Raw genomic sequence first — 22949 nt, 5'->3', positions numbered from 1 at the left:
ATCTATGAGTCAATCATTGATGCTGGGAAAGAGTATCAGTCATCACAATAGGCTATTGAAAGCTACAGCTGGTGTTTACCAAGTAGACCTGTGGCCCACCACAACTGGCCAGCTCCTTCTGTTCAGGGGGTGGTCAAAAAGTGATAATAACTAAATCAATTAAACTTCCTGGAGATTCGGGGGAGTATTCTGTTCCCAGCACTTAGGCTTCGTCATGGACTTGTGCATCATTTCACGCCTTGGTGATCTTCTCTAGACATTTGGGGAAAAGTTGTTATTTTATCACTGTTTCCTGGACCAAGCCAAGAATACCAAGAATGACTGTTCCATTATCAACTGGCTATCCTCAATAATTGCCAGATAGGAAGAAAAAACTTTGCTTCCTGAACCATTCTGCAGTTCTTGGCAACTTTGTCTTAGTCATTTCCCTAACACTGGGAAACTTTCATAAATTGGAAAGCAAATAGTTATCTGCTAGAATAGAATCATCTCCAAGTCCAGGACATTCTTGTCACGTGGGCAAATGACAAAGCTTCATTTGCCATGGCATCATTTTCAGGAGCTTGGGACCTGAAGCAGACACACCAAAATGTACTGAAAACAATGTGCTCCAAACCACTGCCCAGCATGGGGTGATGCCTTAGCCCAGAAATAGTGCAACCAAATCGTATCTCAGAAAAGAATATAAGATCACCACACATTTCTATTGTTCACATAAAGTGCTTTCATAGCCACAACCCTGGGATGCAGATAATAAAAGTATTATTGTTCTCATTTTGCAAATGAAGAAACTAAACGTTAGGGAAACTAAGTGTCATGCCATGGTCACACAGCTCCTAAGTGTTGGAGGTAGGCTTTGAATACAGCTCCCCTGATTTCAACTGAGGCAGGCAAGAAGGCTCAAATTTAACATTCCCTTTCATCTATTTTAAAACTCCCATGCAAAAAAAAAAAAACAAAACTCACACCTATAGGTAACATATACCCCTCCTTTATAAACTCTTACATACTCTCACTAGTCTTAATAGCCCAATATTCCTCATTTCCATGGTACCAATTTCAATATTTTAATGGATTCATGATCTCCCCAAAGTTAGCATTCCTTCTCCCAGTGCAGATCACAACCCCCCATCCTCATTTTTCTCACTCTCTGCCATTCTTGTCCATGCCCTTCACCAATCTTCCTCAGAGGATCTACCACATATACTAAAGAGTTTCCCTAGATTTTTAATCTTTCTTGCATACCTGTTTAACCAGTGTCTCTTGTCCTCACTACATGACCAGTCCACCTCCTCTCCTGATCATTCCTTTACATGATGATTGTCTTTGTGGGGCACACTGCACACAACTCATCACTGGGAATATGCCAGGGCCTACTTGTACCTATCATGCCTGTTTTCACCTGCAATTATGATTCTTCTGAGACTGCATTATTCTATGATTTACAGATATAGCAGCATCACGGGGGTGCAATGATAAGTTGTTGTTGTTGTTGTTTTTAAGATGAGCACTGGCAAAAAGGAAGCAGCTTTGGAACATTGAAATTATGGTTCAATTTTCCAAATGAGAACCAATCCACTTTCCAGCTCTACTTGATTCTGCATTTGCTGCACTTCACAAGACAAGTATACAGATGGACTAACCTGACCCTTTAGCCCATTTACCCAGAGCATAAACTATGTTATAGGCATTTTCCATCTACTTGGCTTTTCCTCTATAGATTGCTATTATGGATATCATCGGAAGATTGTTGCAATCAGCACAAGGACAGCTACAAAGAAGAGCAGCTGAATAACTTCACCATGTAAAGGGAATCCCTCTTTTCTTCAGCCGGGATCTCCCCTCCCCAGTAGTGCTGAGGACTCTTGGTGAGCATGTGTGTCCCTATTTTATACTGTATTTGAATATTACAATCAGGCTTGTTTAATGAGATTATCTCTGTGGCTGTATCCCTCGTCTAATCTTATGGCATCTGAACATATACATGGGATACATGCTGTTGAAAGAGGGATTTTATCAGTAAAGTCAAATGAATTAATCGCATTTTTCAAAATAATCAGCAAATGGATAAAACAGTGCTTATTTTCACTAGACCTATCAGTACACCCTATGAGGATGAAGAGGTGGCCTGCTACAGAGAATTTTCTGTGACTGGTGACTGGTCCCTTCTTATACTTCCATTCGTGGTACTGTTAATGTATACACAAGCCGTCCTCATACAGAGTGTAGAGGAATGAGAAGGTAGGCACACGGAGGTCTTTAACAAGGAATTGTGGCACTTGGGACAAATTCAGTGTCAGGAGGGAGGGAGATTGTGGTCCAGGAGACTGATCTCATCCCACTGATTGTGCCAGGGCTACCCCACAGCTGTGCTAACCCTCTGCCTAGACCAAATGCATTATGGAGCAGCATACCTCTCCCCTGAGCAATCTGACTGCTGTCTCTAGAAGGCTCAGGGATCCAACAGTTACCTTGCTCCAGGATGAATATGCAGAAAGCCCTCTGAAATGGCTCCTCTTTGAGAGAGCTCCTTTATTTACTCACATAACCTAAGGCCCCTGGGACTAGTCATTGGCCCTTTCACTGCACCACTGCAACTGTTGGGCCCTTCTATCTTCCCAGCAACTGTACTTTTTTTTTTGTTGGCATTTTCTCTCTTAATTACAGTGTGAGCTCCTTGAGAACAGAGGTAGTCTCATTTTTTTCTATTTGTATCCCCAGGACTTAGCACAGTGATTAGCACATAGTAAATGCTTGATAAATGCCTTCTCATTCATTTATTCATCCATCCATCCATCCATCTGGGCAAGCACTGCTCCCCGACAAAAGGAGCCTCCCCCTTAGCCCCAGAAGAGACCCTCTCTGTGGGCAGATAGTGTTCAGAGATCCACTTCTCATATACACTCATCCCCAGGTTGCTAAAGAGCTACATTACCCCTCTCCTTAGGTGGAATGTGCTTCAAAGCCTATGAGGTTCTGTTTCTGTCTAGTCTGAATGATGTGCAGAGAAGATCACCACCCCCATCCCTGGAGAAGTGAGGCCTCTCCATGGGATTGCTCTTGTAGGGATTTCAACAGGTAGCAGAGAGAATGTTCATCAACTCTGACACACGAGACTGCAGGTGCAAAGTCAGGGAGATAGAAGATGAAGCTATTGTAACAGCCCAGGTGAGAGGTGCTGTAGGCCTGAACTAAGCTGGCAGCTGTGTGAGCGTAGAGGAGACAAAAGCAAGAGATGTGTGGTGTTCAAATCAGCAAGACCTGGCAGCTATTGGCTATGGGGTGGTGAGGATGTCAGAGTGCTTTCCTTCTAGGTAGTGAGGTCCATCGGCTGTTCTCTTTGTGATTATCCTTCCCAGGATAGCTCACGTTTTCCCACACAACAGCTGCCCCGAGCACATTGCATGCATCATCTCATTTGAGCTTTTCCCCATTCTTCAGATGAGGACTCTGACACTCAGAGAGGTTAAGCACCTTGCTGTAGGTCACCCAGCTAGGAAGCTGCACAACTGCTATTCGGGTCCCCATCCTTTTTATTATTCCTATTACTGTTGTTATTAAATTTTTTTTATTAGAAATATTAGACACCAATATAAAGAAGTAAATGTTCATTTATATAGTCTCTGTACCCAGACCAAGTCTCAAGCCTGTTTTCTAAGGCCAGTCCTGGGAACCAAAGGATTTATGGCTAAAAGAAATCTAGTTAAGCTCCTTACTTTACAGATGAGGAGGCTTATACGCAAATAAGGTTGAATGATTTGCCTAAGGTCATACAGAGAGTAAGTTGCTGAGCTAATATTTGAAGCCAGGACTCTCTGATTCCAGATCCTATGCTTGCTGAACTATGTTAGGCAGCCTTTTCTTTAGGTTAAGGAGACAACTGCCAATGGTTTGAGGGGTTTTTTTGGGAGGAAGAAGGGAGGGGTGGTGGTGGAAGATGGAAGATTTTAATAGGTAGAGAAAGTTCCCCCAATCTCAACTACATGCCCCATCCAACCACCAAAGGGATCAAAATGACTACCATTAGAGATTCACTGCTTTGTATCCTTTGTATTTGGTCTCTAGCCTATCAATGACTATAGGCCTTTGTTGGAGGTGGGGTTGGAGCTGAGAGTCCCATCCTTAAGTTGAATATTGATTAACTGTCTTGGCTATGATCAGTTTCCCAGCTGAAAGAGAGAGGCCCTGTAGGAATGAGACATAGGCTCCTGGGCAGGCACCTGGCAAGGTGGAATTCTCCGAGAGCAGAAAGAATCCCTGGAAGGGAAAGTGGGAAGGCATGATGCAGCAAACCATGCCCAATTTGCAGTGTTGCCAAGAGTGGCACCTGCCTCTCAGTTTTGCCGTCCCTTGCCTTAACTGTCTGTCTCCTACAGACAGTGACTGTGATGATAGAGGAGACAATATCTAGGGAATCTGTTTGTTCTTGGCAAGAAAGAGGACATCGAAATTCAAGAAATGCTTATTATTCATTGAATCACATCAAATGGCTCTTCCAGGGCAAAATTGACTTTTGAAGTATGTTCTTCAGTGCTAGGGCCTGAAGTGGAGATACAGGAACATGCCTGAACTTTGTCATGGCCACTAAGGAGCTGGAATTTATTTTCTAGAATGCACAATCTTCTTGGATCAGAACTCTATCCGGATTCTCCCCTGCATTCCTTAAATAAGACGGTGGATATAGTCATCAGCACATTTAAATCTGGTCACTAATTAACACATTGTATGTTTTTGCTATTCAGTTGCCATGAAAAGAAGCCGAAGTGTAGCTCATTCTTACTAGAGGCAACAAGTGTATAATGGAAAGAAGACCTGAGCTGGAGTCAGGAAAGACCCAAGTCTGAATCTTCATCCTAACTTGTAATACCTAAGGTACTCTGAGTAAGTTACTGAGCCTTAATATCCTATCTGGAAAATGGGAATACTAAAATTTTCACTTTATTGTACCTATCCCACAAGGTTGTTGTGAGGAAGCACCTGCCAAAATCTGAGTTGCTAACTAAAAAATGGTGTCCTCTGCCCTCAGTGGGCTCCAAATGGCTCCAAATCCATGAGGATTTAAAGGAAGCCAAGGAGGACTCTCTGATACCTGAGCTCCAGGGCAGCCTCTTCCAAAGGCCTCAGGTTCTTGAAACCTCCTCAGCTAACGTTTGATTAAAATGATAGACCTCTTGCTTCTGTTTCAGAAGCAGTCACCACTGTGGGAAACTGAGGATGAGAAGACCAACAGAGACAGCAGCCCTCCAATTATGAAGAAATCTCTCCTTACTCTATATTTTTAAAATATTTTATTGATACTCTTTTTTACAACCTATTAACTTCTCAGTGATCTACCCATCTCTGAAAAAAAAAAAGAATTCACTTGTATATAGATAAGTACAACAGAGCAACACATTAACCAAATCAGATGATATATGCCTTATTCTGTACCTGTAGTCCACCACCTCTACGGAAGAGAAAAGAGGCATGGTTTGCTATCAGGTCTCTGATGTCATGATTCCATTACCATGTTGAAAAAAATAAAAAAATAATGCTTCAATGGGGGAAGAATAGAATCTTTGTATCATCTGTGACTCTTAAGATCATAGATTGCAAAATCATCAGTCTGGAGCTAGAAAAGGCCACTTAGGGAAGGGAATAAGCATTTATACATTGCTCATGCTGACTCCACTGTTGTATGCCTGTGAAACCTGGCCAGTCTATCAGGGCCATGACAGAAAACTGAGCTGCTTCTACTTGAATTGTCTCCGGAAATTCCTGAAGGTCACCTGGCAAGAGAAAGTACTAGACACTGAGGTCCTTTCTAGAGCTGAACTGCTAATCATTCAAACTCTCTCTCAGAGGGGGCAGCTCTGATGGGCTGGCCATGTAGTTGGAAGCCAATTGAATGTCTACCCAAAAGACTATTTTGTGGAGAACTCACACAAGGTAAGTGCTCACAAGGTGTTCAGAAGAAGAGGTATAAGGGCACTGTCAAGGTATCTCTAAAGAATTTTCCCCCCATGTCTCACAGTTTCTACAGTTCTCTCCTCTCTCTCTCTCTGTCTCTCTCTCTGTGACTCTCTCTCTCTGTCTCTCTCTCTCTCTCTCTCTCTCTCTGTCTCTCTCTCTGTCTCTCTCTCTGTCTCTCTCTCTCCTCTCTCTCTCCTTCTCCCTCTCTCTTCTCTTTCTGTATTCTCTCTCTGTTTCTCTCTCTCTCTCTCCTCCCTCTCTCCCCCCTCTCTCTCTCCCCCTCTCTGTTTCTCTCTCTCTCTCCCTCTCTCTCTCCTTCTCTCTCTCCTCTCTCTCTCCCCCTCTCTCTCTGCATCTCTTTCTCTTCCATCACTCTCTTTCATCTTTGTCTCTCTTCCATCCCTCTCTCTCTCTCTCTCTGTGTCTCTCTCTGTTCCATCTCTCTCTCCTCTTCCCCCCTCTCTCTTCCATCCCTCTCTCATCCATCTCTCTGTCTCTGTCTCTCTGTTCCATCTCTCTCTCCTCTTCCCCCCTCTCTCTTTCTGCCCTGCTCCCTCTCTCAGCTCTCCCCCTTTCTCTTGTTTTCCTCCTCTGCCTCCCTCCTTCCCTTTCCCTCTCTAGGGAATGCTGCATTCTTTCTAGCTCTGTTCAAGGCCACTTCTCTGGTTTGTTCCCCCTCTCTTGTGCTTGCACCACCTTTTGGTTCAGAATCAGCTAACGACTTCATTAACCTGCAGTTCATTGCCTCCTACATGTGAAAGGGATTGAAATAAACCTCATCCCACTGTCACAGTCAATGCTTCCTCCCACTTGGAAACACTGACATTTATCATTAGCCTCCACTTCCAGGCTTCCAGCTTTGCAATCCTTCCAGTTTGTGTGATCACTGTTCTTTAGTCAATTACTCTCATCTTTTCTCCTCCAGTGTATCCCTGGGTATCTCTTGCAACTTGAGAGCCACACAATTTCCCTGCTGTCCTTGCTTAAGGAGAAAGGCAGGCCTGGAGCGAGAGCAGAAGGCTCACAGGATCAGAGATGGGGCACTACATGGGATCACAGATGCCATCCAGTCTAACTCCCTCATTTTACAAGGAAGCCCAGGTGAGGAAAGTGAATTGTCAAGGGAATGGAAAGGATCTTAAATCTAGAGCTGAAAAGGACCTCAGGGTTCATCTAAGTCCAACCCCCTCACCTCCCATTTTACAGATGAGGAAACTGAGGCCAAGGAAGAGTAAGTGACTTGCCCAAGGTCCCAAAGATAAAAAAATGCCAAGGCCCTAGATAAACGCGGGTCCTTACGCGTTCTTTCTGTGCTGCTATGTGACCACCAAAGAATTATGGGGTGAAAAATTCAGTCTACCCTGAACAGCACATGATGTCTTTCTCCATTACAGTATCTGATTGTCTTCATGCAATTTACGAAGCATTTGTTAAGTCAGCTCTGTTTCCACAGTCCTAAGTCCCTGCGTACAAGGCACTGTGACGGCTGCTATGCATATGAAGACAAAAAAATTGAAATGGTTGCTGACCTCATGGAGCTTATATTCCTTTTTGTTTGCTGACTAGGAGGTATAACACTGAGGTCCATTCTCATTTCTGGTCTATTGACCATAATTTTCAATAAAATCTCTTAACCTCCCACCTATAAAATTGATTTTACACCTTATTTTTATACCTGATCCTACCCAAGACAACGTAAATATAATATGAATTGATTTAATATGCATCTTTCCCTCTTCTCTTCGTTCATTGCACATGGCATTCCATCCCCTATCTCTCTGCACCTTTGCACTGGCTATACCACATGCCTAGAGGGCTGTCCCCCTTTATCTCTGGCTCATAGAGTCCCTTTCTTCCTTTAAGAAACAGACAGCTCAGGGTAGCTAGGTGGTGCAGTGGATAAAGCACGGGCCCTGAAGTCAGGAGCACCTGAGTTCAAATATCAGCCTCAGACCAAACACTTCACACTTACTAGCTGTGTGACCTTGAACAAGTCATTTAACCCCAACTGCCGAAAAAGAAAAGAAACAGACAGCTTAAATACCATCTTCAGCATGAAACCTTTTCTGATCCTCTCAAATGCTAGTTCCCTTTCTCCCAAACTTACTTGTTTTTAACTTTTGTGTATGTACACAGGGTGTCCCAAAATCATAGCACATTTTAAATTTTTAAAAATATTTTCTTTTTTCCCGATTAATTTAAAAACAATTTTAACCTTTGCTTTTTGCAATTTTGAGTTCAAAGTTCTCTCCCACCCTCCCTCCTCACTGAGAAGGTCATTTTCCCACAAAATGACTAATATGGAAATGTTTTACATGATTACACATGTATAACCTATATCAGATTGCTTACCTTCTCAGGGAGAGGCCACGAGAGGGAGGGATAGAATTTAGAACTCAAAATTTAAAATGAATATTAAAAATAGTTTTTCCATGTAATTGGGGAAAAAATAAATATAAAAACCCCCAAAAGCTTGTTGACTGAGTAAATTATTTTCCTTATCTCATTTTTAGGAGAGGGGTGCAGTTGTGACTTGCAGGGAAGGGGACTAGAATTTGAATCCTAGCTCTGTTACTTACTGCTTGAGTGACCTTGGCCAAGTCCCTTCACCTCACTGGCCCCTCAGACCTCTGTAAAATGCCATAGACTGGATGACCTCCAAGGCTTCCTTTCCTCCTCTACTTCCTGTTAGCCCACAGCTTCCTCAGTTGCCTCTCTATGGAGAATTTCAGGCAAGGCCTGGACAAGAAGACTAAAGATGATCTTATATGTTCTAACTGGGGAGAGGGCATACCCATGCCAATGAGGTCACCGATTCATCCCCATGGCAAAGGCCAGACCATGTCTGCCATTTTTAGTTACAAACCACAGAAAATATTTGAGGGACAAATTCCAGAATTCTTTTCTGGGATATAAGAATGAGAGTCACACAAATGTCATACACACCAATATAGTTTTCCTTGTTTCTCCTGAGCTCAAGTCAACCCTCTGGATTGCCTCTTCACCTCCACCCCAGATGTAAAATTTCTCAAATTCTTTTGGCCAAAGGATCTATAGCTATCAGGAGCTGATACATTTGAGACTGTATGGGAGTGAACACTCCATCTTATTAATGCCTGGAAGTATACTGTTTCCTATCCAACTTGGAATAAATGTTTGGGGATTTTATTAACATAAAGCAAGATAAGGAGTGAAAGTTTGATATCAATTAACATACTAATTAAACGTCACTTAGTAGTTTTAGCAATTACTTGATATTTAATTAACTAGTTTAATGCCCTGGGACTTAGATATTCGAGAAAGGGCATTCCACAAACCTGTGGGCATATGTTGCCTGTCAGAAAAACCTGAAGGTAACAACAGAGATACCTTCATGGAGCACATTGGGGGTGGAGCACCAAGCACTCCAGAGATGAATCTCTTGGCAGTTGCCTGGGGAGAGTTTGTTTCACATTACAAGTGTTTTCGGTAAATCTATAAAATCTCTTTTCTGAAGTTAACAAAGAAACGTAATGGCAATATGGTGAGCCAAATTTGATACAGCTTGGAGTTTCCAGGGAATTTATTTTCTGATTCTAGCTCCTAGGTTAGAAACTTCTCATGTTTGGGGCAAGTGAGAAAAAAGTAAAATCTCAACCAGGAAAACAACACATATAAAGATGACAGTGGCAAGGTAAGTGGAAAAAACAACATGGAGATGAAACTTAATGCTCTATAATCATAATGACAAAGCTCAGTGCCTAAGAAGAGATAAGAAAATGCATCTGTATCTCTTCTTTGCAGAGGGAAGAGACTATGGGTGTGAAACATGGCATATCCCATTAGACATGGTTGACGTGTTGGTTGGTTTTGCTGAACAGTTTTTTTTTCCTTTCATTTTTAAATCTTTCATTACAAGAGCTGTCTCACTGGGGAGAGGAAGGGGGATACACATATTCAGAAATGAAGGCAATATAAAAACAAAAGATATCAATACCAGAAAGCCCTGGAGATTGGGACAGTACACACTTGAATTTCACACATAGAAACGTATGCCTTGAGCTTCTGGATATTGCTAGGGTGGCCAAGAATGTTTGTAAATAACCTTTACACAGAGCTCTCAGGTCTGTTTGGGAGCATTTGGTGATAAAGGCAAAGTTCCCACTGTTGTATTGTTCTCCATTAACCCCTCAGCTTGGCCTTAGTACCAATGTCTTTCCTGCAGCCCTTTCCCTGAGAGTGGCTTCTTCCATGGAACCCCCAAAAGTTTAACTGGATTCTTTTTTAAGTTGACAAGAAAGACTTAGGAATTCATTGTCTTTTAGAACAACATGGACTGGTACAAATGTTCCACTTTGTTACAAAGGCTAAATTAAGCTTTTATCACATTATTTGTAATTATGAGGGCATTTATTTAGACTTTTTGAATTGTTTTAGGAGTCTTGGGTGTTCTAACCAAACATTCATAAATTGCTTTAAGTATTAGACATTGCTTTACATATATTATATCATTTGAGTCTCATAGTGGTTCTGGGAAATAGGTGCCATTATTATCCCCATTTTACATTTGAGAAAATCAAGGCAGATAGAGTTTAGGGGACTTGCTCAAGGTCTGGCAGCTAATGTGCCTCAGGCAGAATTTGAACCCAGGTCATCCTTACACCAAGTTCAACCCTCTACCCATTACATCATGTAACAAGTAGATTCATCAAATACTCTCCAGGGAATGTTTGGAAGCCCCCATGTTCCTTTTATTGTTCTGATCATGTTGGCTGACTCCTGATTGCCAAGGCCACAGCAAAAGAGACACCACCTAAAGGGGGAGCCATCCCCAGCCAATAGCTGCATCAGGGCCACCTCATACCCTGGGCAGAGAGGGCATTCATAAACAAACTGACCCTAAAGAGTGGTGCTGAAGGGGCAAATGAAGCTGGTCATCCAAATTGGATTCTTGTTTTTGTTTTGTTTTGTTTTTATACTGGAAAACTTTTTTATCGTAGGTGGAGTGGGATAGCTGGACACAGTTTAGATGATTCCAATTTTGTTGGCAACATCTAAAGCATCATAGTCTGGAACAACTCAGACATAGGCCTTCTTCTTTCCATTAGGCTGGATCGGTGTGTTGACCTTGGCCACATCAATGTCCTACAGCTTCTTTACTGCCTGCCTGATCTGACACTTGTCGGCCTTGACATCCAGAATGAAGATGAGGTGTTGTTGCCCTCAATCTTCTTCACAACAGACTCAGTGGTCAAGGGAAATTTAATGATGGTATAGTGATCAAGCTTGTTTCTCTGAGGAGCACTTTTCTGAGGGTATTTGGGCTGCCATCAAAGTCTTAGTGTCTTGGGTTGCCAGAAGGTGGGGGATGTTTGGATCTTCTTCTTTTTGTGGCTATGAACACCCTTCAACACTGCTTTCTTGGCCTTCAAGGCCTTGAACTTGGCTTCTATCTTGGGGGAGAGGGGGAGGGAGACAACCACTTCCTTATTCTTCTTCAGTGCCATCTTGGGGGAAAGGCCAAATTGGATGCTTGTTGAAGAGCCTTAACTGCCTAAGACAGTTCCCACAAAGCTAAAAGTGTTGGTCTCTTCAGACCACTTTAGTCTAGGGGATCCAGTGGTATTGGTGTCTTAGAGTAGCTAAGATGTGTTAGGAAGATCAAAGGACTCACAGCTAGAAAGGGACCTTAGTGATTACAGGTTGATCGAATCATTCAGTAAGGCCATAGGATCACACTTCCTCTTCTGGGAGCTAAGATGGCGGAGTAAAAAGGTAGTTGCTCTCACCCTCCCTATCGACCTCCGAAAACCCAGAAAATATCACCCCAGAAAAAAAAAAAACCCTGGAAGAACTAGAAGATGTGGAACAGCAGTGCAGCAACCCAGCAAATGGTCTCCCAGTGCCTCAGCAAAAATAAGGGAAGCAGCACCACAAAGGGCCCCAGGCAGATAATCACCCTGCAGCATTCATCTGAAAGGAGTTGAAGAAAGCAACCTAGAGTCTTCCTAAAGTCCCAGCCTTGCTGATGCCAACCCAACACCAGGTATGCTGTCAGAACCCTACAGCCTCCAACTGTCAACCAGGAGGAGATCCTGAACCCCAGATGGTAGAGAAGGCAAACACCAACACCTGGACCTCTGGGTGCCTCAGTGAGGGTGGGGGAACTGGTGGAAACCAGCTCAGAAAACCACCAGGTGCCTCGGCACTATACCTCAAAGGAATATCCCAGTGCATTAGCAGAAACGAGGGAGGCAGCATTGCAAGGGGCCCCAGGCAGATAAACACCCTGCAGCATCCCTCTAAAAGGAGCTGAAGAAAGCTAAAGGAAAGGAAAAGCAGGCAACCTAGAATTGCCTGAAAGTTCCTGCCTTGCTGATTCCAGCCCAACAAGCTGCCAGAACCCTATAGCCTCCAATTGCCAACATAAGAGGCCCCAGCTCACAAAGCCAGTAAACAAGACCTAGGCTCCCAACACAAGAAGCTTGGGTCAGTGCCCTCTGTTCCCCAGCAGGAGAGCTCAATCTCTTTAAAGGTCAGGGAATAAAGAAACCATGAGTAAAAAGAAACATACCACAGATTTATATTATGAGAAGAGTGAAGATCAAGACAGAAATTCTAAAGAGGACAACATTGTCAACAAACCCACATCTGCAATGTCAAAAAGGAATATGAACTGGTCTGAAGCCCAAAAAGCCTTCTTGGAGGATCTCAAGAAGAATTTTAAAAGTCTAATGAGAGAAGTAGAAGAGTCCTTAAAAATACAATTGGCCAATTGGAAAAAAAGTACACTGAAGAAAACAATCCCTAAAAATACAATTGGCCAATTGAAGGAAGTACAAAAAACAAAACAATCTGTTAAAAACTAGAATTGGACAAATGGAAACTAATGACTCTATGAGAGAGCAAGAATCAGTCAAACAGAAACAAAAAAATAAAAAATAGATGAAAATAAAATACCTCATGGTAAAACAACGACCTGGAAAATCGATCCAGGAGAGACAATTTAAAAATTATTGGACTACCTGAAAATCATGATGAAAAAAAGAGCCTGGACAGTATCTTTCAGGAAATCATAAAGGAAAACTGCCCTGAAGTCCTAGAACCAGAAGGTAAAATAACCATAGAAAGAATACACCATCACCACCTGAAAGAGATCCCAAATTGACAATGCCAAGGAATATAATAGCAAAATTCCAAAATTACCAGATGAAAGAGAAGGTGCTGCAAGCAGCCAGAAAGAAACAATTTAAATATCATGGAACCACAGTCAGGATTACACAGGACCTTGCAGCTTCTACATTAAAAGACCGCAGGGCATGGAACATGATATTCCATAATGGCAAAGGAGCTTGGATTGCAGCCAAGGATCAACTACCCTGCAAAAATGAGCATGATTTTTCAAGGGAGGAGATGGATATTCAACGAAATAGGAGACTTCCAAACCTTCCTGATAAAAAGACCAGAGCTCAACAAAAAATTTGATCTTCAAGTACAAGATTCAAGAAAGACATAAAAAGGTAAATGGGACAGAAAGATACAAAATGTTGTTAATAAGGGAGGACTGTTTACATCCTTACAAGGGAAGATGATACTTGCAACTCTTAAGAACTGTATTGTTATTACACCATGTTAAAGCAGTATACATAAAGGGGGTGGATATTAGTTGACTTTGATGTAATGATAAAAAAACATCTAATCAAGTGGGTTAAAGGGATCCAAGTAAGTGGATTAGTCTTATCTTAGAAAATGTACTGAAAGGAGGAGGCAGACAAGGGTAAATTACATTACAGGAAAAGACAGAAAATCCTATTACAGCAGAGGGAAATAAGGGAGGGGGGTGAGCATTGTTTGAACCTTACTCTCATCAGAAGGGAATAACATAATTAGTTAGGTATAGAAATCTAACTTGCCCTATAGGCAGTAGGAGGGAAAAGGGGAAAGAAAAGGGAGGGGAAAAGAAGGGAGGGAAAAAGCAGTAAGGACAGGGGAAGAAAAGGGAAATGGATAATAGAAGGGAGGAGAGACAGAAGGAGGTAGTGGTCAAAAGCAAAACACTAGTGGGGGGGGAAAGAGAAAGAAGAAAAAAAGCAGAAACGGGGGGGAAAGGATGGAGAAAAAGACACAGTAATCATAACTGTGAAAGTTGAATCACTATCTTTTTTTTTCTCTTCTGTTGAGTTTTGTTTCCTCTTTCTGATGGTTCCTCCTATTGGTTTTAATTTTTACTTACAACTTCACTAATGTGAAAATATGTTTAATAGGAATGTAAATATACAGCCTATATCAGATTGTGCACCTTCTTGGGGAGGGTGGTGGGGAGGAAGGGGGAGAAAAATTTTAAACTCAAAAACATATGGAAGTGATTGTTGATAAATCAAAATAAATTAATAAAATGACAAAAAAAACCCTATGGAAATTCCTAAAAAAAAAAAAAGACCATAGGATCATTGATAAAGAACTAGACAGGACCCCAAAGGCCATTTAGTCTCACTCCCTCCTTTATTATTTAACTCCCCAAAGTGACACAAGTCATAAGTAGAAGAGCAGAGTTCTGAACTAAGTTCCGCAAACCCAAATCCAGCACTGTTCCCACTATGCACTAAACCAATAGTTTAGTTCAAAGACAATGGGCATGAGCAAATTAATGGAAGGGTATTTGTCTCCCCATTCCTCTCCATGGCCATTTTTACTAAGTAAAATGAGCCAACACAGACTTCCTAATGAATAAACACAAGTTTTTCAATAGTCTGGTTCCATGTTCCCAGGAGTCATGCTCCTTGGATAATAGCCAGAGATGTGCGTGCTTCACACGTCACTCATTTGCTGTTCCCTTCAGGCAGCTTTGGTGGAAAGCACCAAATTAAAGGGTCTCAAAATCAACTGTTTTGAAACCCCATTTTAATGAAAGAATATTAAATGACTAAGAAGTTTCACTTCTTTAAATGTCATCCAATATCAAATGTAACAAGTTTAAAAATCCTCCTGCAAATCTGATTTTCATTCAGAAATGCACACTGTGAAAAGAAGTGGCTAGCATGAATGGCCCAGACAGTACTTTCGTATAATGGGAGAGACTCCAACTTCTACCCATTCTACATCCCCTCCCTCCCTTACCAAACTAATACCCATTCTCAGACACTTTACCTGTGCGTGTTCTCATAATGGGACAGTGGGAAATGGGGGAATGGGATGAAGAGGACCCAGTACAGAAGTAGATTGAGAAAACAGCTTAACTAAGAGGCATACACACAAAAGATATTTGCTATTATCATGGAAAAATTTTGTCACTGTGGAGTCCAGGCTGGGGAAGAATTCCCTATAGATGTGTCCTCCAGATGCTTCTGTTTGGACAGCAAAATCCCAATAGCATTAAATTTGGTAATGAGATCCACACCCACTAGAAAGAGAGAGGTCTAATGATCCATACAGAAAAGAAAATTGGATGAAGAAGGCCTAGTGTCCACGTTATGCCATGCAGTTGGATGCTGTACATGTCACTGAGCTGGTCCATCAGTATATGTGTATTGGGCAGACATTGCAAATGGACAATGAACTGGTCCCAAAATTGACTTTGTTGAGGAGAGGGGGCTGGTTTACATTTGGAAAATTGTGAAGTCTTTCCACTGAACTCAAATGAACAAAGTGAACTCAAGCTGTTCCTGCTGTCAAATCTTAGTACTTCCACATCAATGTTCTCCCACTTTACTATATAGATTCAAATCATGGAATATGAAGGTCTCAGAAGAGCTCAACTTTCAGGCTACCCAAAGGGCAATGGAGAGATGTCTGGTGGATGTAGCGGGGGAGTAGCATGTGACCAATGATGGCTTTCATGCTAGAAGTGGTGTCAAAGACATCATCAAAATGGCCAGCAAGGAAAATTGGACTGGTCATATTTTAAGAGTAAGGGATAACAGATGAATGGGACAAGCATTGCTCTGATGCCTAAAGAAATAAGGGAAGACATCCATTGGAGTGGGTGAATCTTGCATGAAGCATTTATGGAAATCAGGGGCCAGAATCACCCAAGAGGGCTGAATGTCTGTGAGCTGCATCAGGAGAAAGGATACACACTAATGAAGTGCAGGTAAGGCCTCTTCAAAGTACCAAAGGGAGGTGATTTAAATGTTCTAGTTCCCTCTCCAAGGCTAATTTTAAGCCTCTCCCTTCTCAGGATGGAAACGAAAAGTATGTTAAAGGGATGGCAGACATGAGTAAGGTAGGTGGGGGAGGTTTGAGGATGGTGGTGGGAAGAGCATCAGATTTGGAGTCAGAGGACCTAAGATTGAATCCTAGCTCTGATACTTTATTACCTGTGTGACCATGGACAAATCAGGTCATCTCTCTGGGTCTCAGTTTCCTTAGTTTGTAAAATGAGGTGGTTAGACTAGATGACCTCTGAGCTTATTTCCTTGTCTTGCCTCTCTGATACACCATAAACACCAGAGCAGGTAGCAGTCTACTCCAACTGTAGCCAAGGCCAGCCTTGCACCTTGGGGTACTCATATTGTAGTGTCCCCGCATCAGGGACTGTGGGAAGGTCTGTTCTGTCAGCCACCAACTACGCTGCTAGTGAATAAATCTCAGCAAAGGGGACAGTGCCATGGCTCCTCTAGCACTAAAAGCCATGTAGGATGTGAACTGAATAAATATCATGGAATCCCAGAATCACAGAAGCATGGAGTTAGCCAGGTCCTCAGAGGCCATCTAATCCAGCTTGGACCTAAAGAGGAATTGAAGTGGTACTTCCAAGTTTAAATTGAATTTGAGAAGAGAAAAGAAAGGTTAAAGCATGCGGTGGGCTCTACAATGTTCTGTTCTGGGCATGACATTTGCAGAGGGCCCAAACAAGCTTAGGGGCTTTGGAGTGTTGAGCCTTGGGAGAAAACTGCTTACTTGAGACATTAAAGATCTCTTTGCATATTGAAAAGGCTGTCAGGTAAAAGAGAACTGAGCATTATTCCAAGTTTTTGCAGACAACAGAACTCAGGTGATGAGAGGTAGATTTCAGCTAAATAAAGGCAGAATTGTGACCAGTGAGGGCTGCCCCCCAAAATGGAGCAAGCTGCCTTTCAAAACAGAGAGTTTACCATTTCAGAAAGTGTTCAGAGACTGACTGAGCTGCCTACCAGGGATGTTGTAGAAGGGATAGCGAAGAGAGAGGTTACAAGAGATAGCCTCTAAGAGAGGGATCCTTATCCTGGGGTCCACACATTTTTGAACTATTTAGATATCTGTATTTGGATATCACTGATATCCTTGGTAATCTGATGTATTTAATTTTATTCATTTAAAACCATGATCCTGAGATGGGAATCTAGAGCCTTTGCCCTGCCAAAGGGGTCTGTGGCATCCAAAGGTTAAGACCCTTTCCCTGATCTTAGTCCTCCTGCTTTTCTCTGTATTATTGATGATGTTATCCATCATAGGGTGATGTTTTTCATAATGATGCTAATTACAATGATGAGATGGTGTTTTAATAACAGTATGAACACCGCCAATAAGAGACAAGTCTATAGAACTTTAAGGATCACAAAGCTCTCTACATACATTATCTCATGTAAGCCTTACAACCACCCTGTGAGATAGGTGTGACAGGTATTATTATCCCCATTTTACCTATGAGAAAACTGAGAACCAGAGACCTAGTTTGCTCATGATCATAGAGATAGGAAGTACCAAAGATAGTTCTTCTGGACTCTAAGCCCAATACCCACCACATGCCAAGCTTCCTCTAATGTGCTATCAAATGTATGTTCTAGATGGGCGGGGTGGAGATGTGGGGAAAAATACTTTACCAGACAAAATGAAGTAGTTCATAAAATCCTAGAGCTAAGAGGGACCTTAGCAGTTCCCTAGTGCAGTCACCTGCCCAACAAGTGCCACTCCACCTCCAGCTTCTGTTTGAAGACCTCAAGTGATGGTGAGCTCACTACCTCCCAAGAAAATCCATTCCATTTTTGCACAGTTCTGTTGAGGTGTTTTCTCTTATATTTAGCCAAAATCAAACTCACTGTACACCCAGATTTCAAAGGTTGTCTTTTTTTCATTTAACATGGTATCACTCCTTTGGCCTTGACCATTGCAGCTTGAAGCTCAGTGGAAAAATCAGATAGAATCTGATTTCTGTTTCTCTGTCTCCCTGTCTATCTCTCTATCTATGTATCTCTGTCCATCTATCTCTGTTTCTGTCTTTCTGACTCTGTCTCTGTCTCCTTCTGTCTGTCTTTGTCTTTCTATCTATATTTCTTTCCCTCTCCCTCTCCCTCCCTACTTCCTTCTTAACAGACACAAGAATATGAAGGTTTTAATCAAAATCAGCAACATTTGCAAAAGGATAAAGTTTTGGATCAGAACACAGTCAATCCAATGACTTTTTGTCCCAGCTGAGAGGAGTAATTGGAAAATCATCGTTGACACACAGAGAAATCATTATCTGCCTGTTATCTACCTTTCTTTCATGAAGCCTTGAATTTTCATCACTCAATTACAATCTGGAAGATTAGGGAACTTGCTATATAGTGGATTAAAAGTCATCCATTATTACTGACAGGATTTAATTGCAGAAGGCAACTCATAAGTTCCTCCCCAAACATCAATGTCTTTTCCTCATAGTGTCCCTGCCCCCTCCCTGCCAATTGCAGGCCCTAACTCCCAACCTTGAGATGGACTATGGCAGTACCAAGGGGCAAAGGCAGCAGAGGGACAGAGTTCACTCACTACTGGATTATTGCTGGCATGTGTCCCCTGATTCAAGAGGAAAAAAAAATCTCAAAGACTATATATCTCCAGATTGTACAGGCACTGGAGAAATCATGCTTCATTCCAACAAATTCCATTCAACAAGCATTTATTTATGATACAGCTGCTATATGCCAAGCACTGTGCTTAATGTTGGGGGTACAAAGACAAAACAAATTAATCTTTGCCCTCAAGGAATTTCCATTCTATTGCTCTTCCCCCTTCCAACCACCATGAATACACAAGGAAGTAAATGCGAAGGAAGTATAAGGTAATTTCAAGAGGGAGACTGTGCTAGTAATTGGGGCCATAATTATAGACAGGTCTTCTGTCAAGACCTTAAGCTGAGCCTCGAAAGAAGACAAGAATTCAAAAAGTCAAAAGCGATGAAGAAGAGTAATTCAGACATGGGAGACTCTTTGTGCAAAGGTACAGAGGTGTGGGGCGGGGGGGACATACAAAGAAGCTCTAATAGGCCAGCTGGTAAAAGGGGATAGCTTGAAATAAGACTGGAAAAGTAGATGTCAGTATGATGAGTTATGAGCCAATAGCGAGCCACTGAAGATGTTTGAGTAGTGGGAGGGACATGGTCATATCTGTGCTTTAGAAATATTGATTTATAGATGTGTAGGGAACAGATTAGAGAGGGCAGACATCGAGACAGGAAGGCCAATTAGGAGGCTATTACAATAAGGAAGGAAGGAAGAAGGGAAGAAAAGCCTCATTTACTATACACCTATTATATGCATTGTGCTATGTGTTTGACAAATAGTATCTCATATGATCCGCACAACAATGCCCCAAGGTAAGTGACATTATGATGCCAATTTTACAGTTGAGAAAATTGAGGGAAAGGTTAAATGACTTGTGCAGGTTCACACAGCTAGTAACTGTATGAAGTAAGATCTTAACTCAGGGCTTCCTGACCTGCACTCTATCCACTGTTCTATCTAACTACCCTTCAGGTGAAAGCTGATGATAGCCTGAACTAGGGTGGAGGCTGTATGAGACGATAAGGTGATGCTGTAGAGATTCTGTGAATGCAGGCCAGACAAGGCAGTGCAGCTAATTGGCTATGGCAGTTGTCAACATTTTGAGCTGTATTCAATGGAGCTTTCTGAACTCTAGTTTCCACTTAAGTGAAGCCCACCCAGCACTGACTATATGAGGGGTTCACTAAATCATTCACTTTCCACAGCTGTCAAAGAACTTTAAGAAATGGTTATCCAATTAAAAAAAGAAAGAAAGATGCCATCAGATTGAGCCAGAAAGAGGCCCTCTTCCCCTTAGTTACCAACTAGAAGTATGGCCAATAGAGTCTGTCACTCAAGTTGGTGAAATTGCCTTCTTTTGTGAAGTACAAATGTTTCTTCTAATGCAGAGCCTTGAAAAGAGAGAAGAGTAAATGTCTTCAGACCATGCAAAACTGACAAGTTGTGACTTTCTATCTAGAAAATGAAAGACCAAAGGAAGAGAAAGGAAAAAAATAATTCCAATGTAGTTGGCATTCTGAGCTGGGGATGAGGAGATCTTCTCAAGTAACATGATACATTTCACTTGAAGAGAATAATATCAAGGTGTCAGTATCAGAGCTGACATAACTCAGAAAGGGCCTGTTTCAAACTTTCAGAGAAAATAATCACCAGGAATTTCATATCCTGTAAATGAAGGGTTAGGGCAGTGGATAGAGCACTGAATTCAACTCTGGCCTCAGACACTCACTAGCTCTGTGATCCTGAACAACTCACTTATTCCTGGTTGCCTTAGTTTCTTCATGTGTAAAATGAGCTGGAAAAGGAAATGTCAGTTTAGGAAGAAAAGTGCTTTGATAGGCTAAATGAATTCAGGAGCCAGACAAGTGGCCAATAAGGGTTGCCCTCTTGTAAGAAGGAAAGGAACTTCCTTGACATCTTCATCACTATCATCATCACCAAGCATTTAGTAGGTGCCTTTGCCCTTAAGGAGCTGCTATTCTACCGGGAGAAAACAAGTCAATCCATGATACATACATAAGAGTATAAATTGGGGTGTGAGGAGGTGAAATCTCAACATCTAGAGGGCTCTGGAATGGTCTGGAGGTAGCCGCACTTAATAGAGGCTGGGATTTCTAGAGGTAAAGATGGGAAGGTTGAGCGCCCCCTTTCTGGAGCATGACCTATTCATCAAGAATGGTACAGTAGAGGTTCAAGGCAGACAGAGGGGAGAGCACAGTAGAAAACAGAGGGGAGAGGGGTCAGAAGGGTGGGGTGGGAGGGCACCAAAGCCAGATATTTGGCTAAGATCTAGCACTCCTCCAGTGAATCAAACTGGAATGGCCCATTCTGAGAAAGAGACTATTCACCATTTACTAAACAACATAAAGCACAGCCTTGAAGAAATGTGTTTGCGAGAAACTGACCCCATATTCCATTTCATTTTCACAGCATATATATAAGAAAACGTGTTTATAGAGGAAAAGTTGCTATCTCCAGTTCTCTGTGATGTCTGAGCACCTCTTCAATATGCTGCTTTTTCTTGCTGTCGACAATTCATTAATCACCTTCTTGCAAAAGGGCAGAAAGGAGGCTTCTGAGATTGTTAGAAAACACTGATTAGGTTTCTGAAGTTCCTGAAACTTTTCTTCAGATACTTCTATTTCACATTGAATATATTGCCAGGGGTTAAAGTGTGATTTATATTTTCTTTGTGATGAAAGAAAAAATAATGAAATGACTGATCTGAGATCAAAAAGAGATTCATCTTGTTTCTCTCTGATTTTCTTTTTTTGAGGGAAAGTTGGTGGCTTGAAACATCGATTAAAAGATGAAAACAAAAACAAAAATAAAAACTAGATGGAGCCAGAAAATGAATAATTAAACTGTTGCTAAATAAACTTCCTGTCTCCATCTTAAACACACACTAACACATTAGTAGTGCTGGTACATAGGAATGCTAAATGAAAAGTCACTGACGTCCTTGGGAAAAATGTTTTTGAAGTTATATTTTTTAAAAATTCAGGGGCACAATGAATCCAATAATGGTAAACACACATGCGTACACACACACAAATGCAAACACATTATTTCTGAATAAGGTGATTTTTCACACTGGCCAAGATTGTTGATTTTTTGTTTTTATTTTTTGTCCAAAGTTGGCACCAATTTACGAAAGAAAAGCTATCATCAAGCACATGCAGGAGGGTCTCTATTCCACCTCTGTCTCTCCTGGGCTTCCCAATAACTCTTCATTTTTGGTACAAAAGTGCTATTTCCTGTGATTTATCATTGTCAGTCAGCTCCCATGCTGAATCTATTTCCAGCTATGTAATAGCTGATAATAACATGATAGCTACCATTTATGTTATGTGCCAGTCACTGTGCTAAGCACTTTAGAATTATTATCTCATTTGATCCTCACAACTACCCTGGGTGGTAATGCTAATATTATCCCAATTTTACAAATGAAGAAATTGAGGCAAACAGTTAAGTGACTTGCCCAGTGTCACACAGCTAGAAAGTATATGAAGCCATATTTGAACTCAGGTCTCCCTGACTCTAGGCTCCCCCTGACTCCAGGCCCAGAATTCTGTCTACTGTGATGCCACTTAGATGCCTCTTCATGTATGGCATTTTAAAATGGCTTACATCACTCTTCTCACCTAAAATAATCATAATAAAAGCAGAAGGCTGGCAAACTACGTTGCACATATTATCTCATGTGTATTTCATAACAATCCTGTGAGCTAGGTCCTACAGGTATTTTCTCCCCATTTTATAGATGAGGAAATTGAGGCAAAGAGAGGTGAAGTAACTAGTCCATTCCACTTCAACTAGTCACACGGTTAGTAAGTATCATAAGTGGGATTAGGGCCCAGGTGTCACCTGACTTCATAGCCAGCTATTTATCCATTATACTACACTGATTTTTCTTGTCAGTGGCCAGGCCTGTAGGAGCCAAACATTTCTAAAAGTTTGCCCCCTTGGGAACTGTCTTTTCTGGGAGCTGGAGAAAGGGCTAAGGATAAGACGGGGCAAGCCTGCACTCATAGCCAGCCAATCAGGAGGCAAAGTACAAGGAATCAGGTGGAAGCAGGGAGACAGACAGGGGTAGTCAGGGGCTCTTCTTGAGCCTCTGGCCCCAGCTGCTGCAGGCTGTGATTTCTCCAGTAGCTACTCCACTACTCCAGTGCCTTTACTGTCTGTTCCTGGTTGGTAACTGCTTTCCAGAAGCTTGTGGCAAGAGTACCAGCTAAAGAGGAAAGCTAGATTCACTGACCCTGTGACCTTGGGCATGTG

General features: G+C 41.9%; 1 pseudogene; it reads right to left on the bottom strand.

Moving 5' to 3' along the window:
- Window positions 1-10949: 10949 nt before the first annotated feature.
- Window positions 10950-11438, bottom strand: LOC110198649 (large ribosomal subunit protein uL23 pseudogene; annotated as a pseudogene).
- Window positions 11439-22949: the final 11511 nt, after the last annotated feature.

The sequence above is a fragment of the Phascolarctos cinereus genome, unplaced genomic scaffold (assembly GCF_003287225.1).
Source record: "Phascolarctos cinereus isolate Bilbo 61053 unplaced genomic scaffold, phaCin_HiC Scaffold_8;HRSCAF=390, whole genome shotgun sequence".
Taxonomy (NCBI): Eukaryota; Metazoa; Chordata; class Mammalia; order Diprotodontia; family Phascolarctidae; genus Phascolarctos; species Phascolarctos cinereus.
This window is presented reverse-complemented; position numbering and strand designations above follow the sequence as displayed.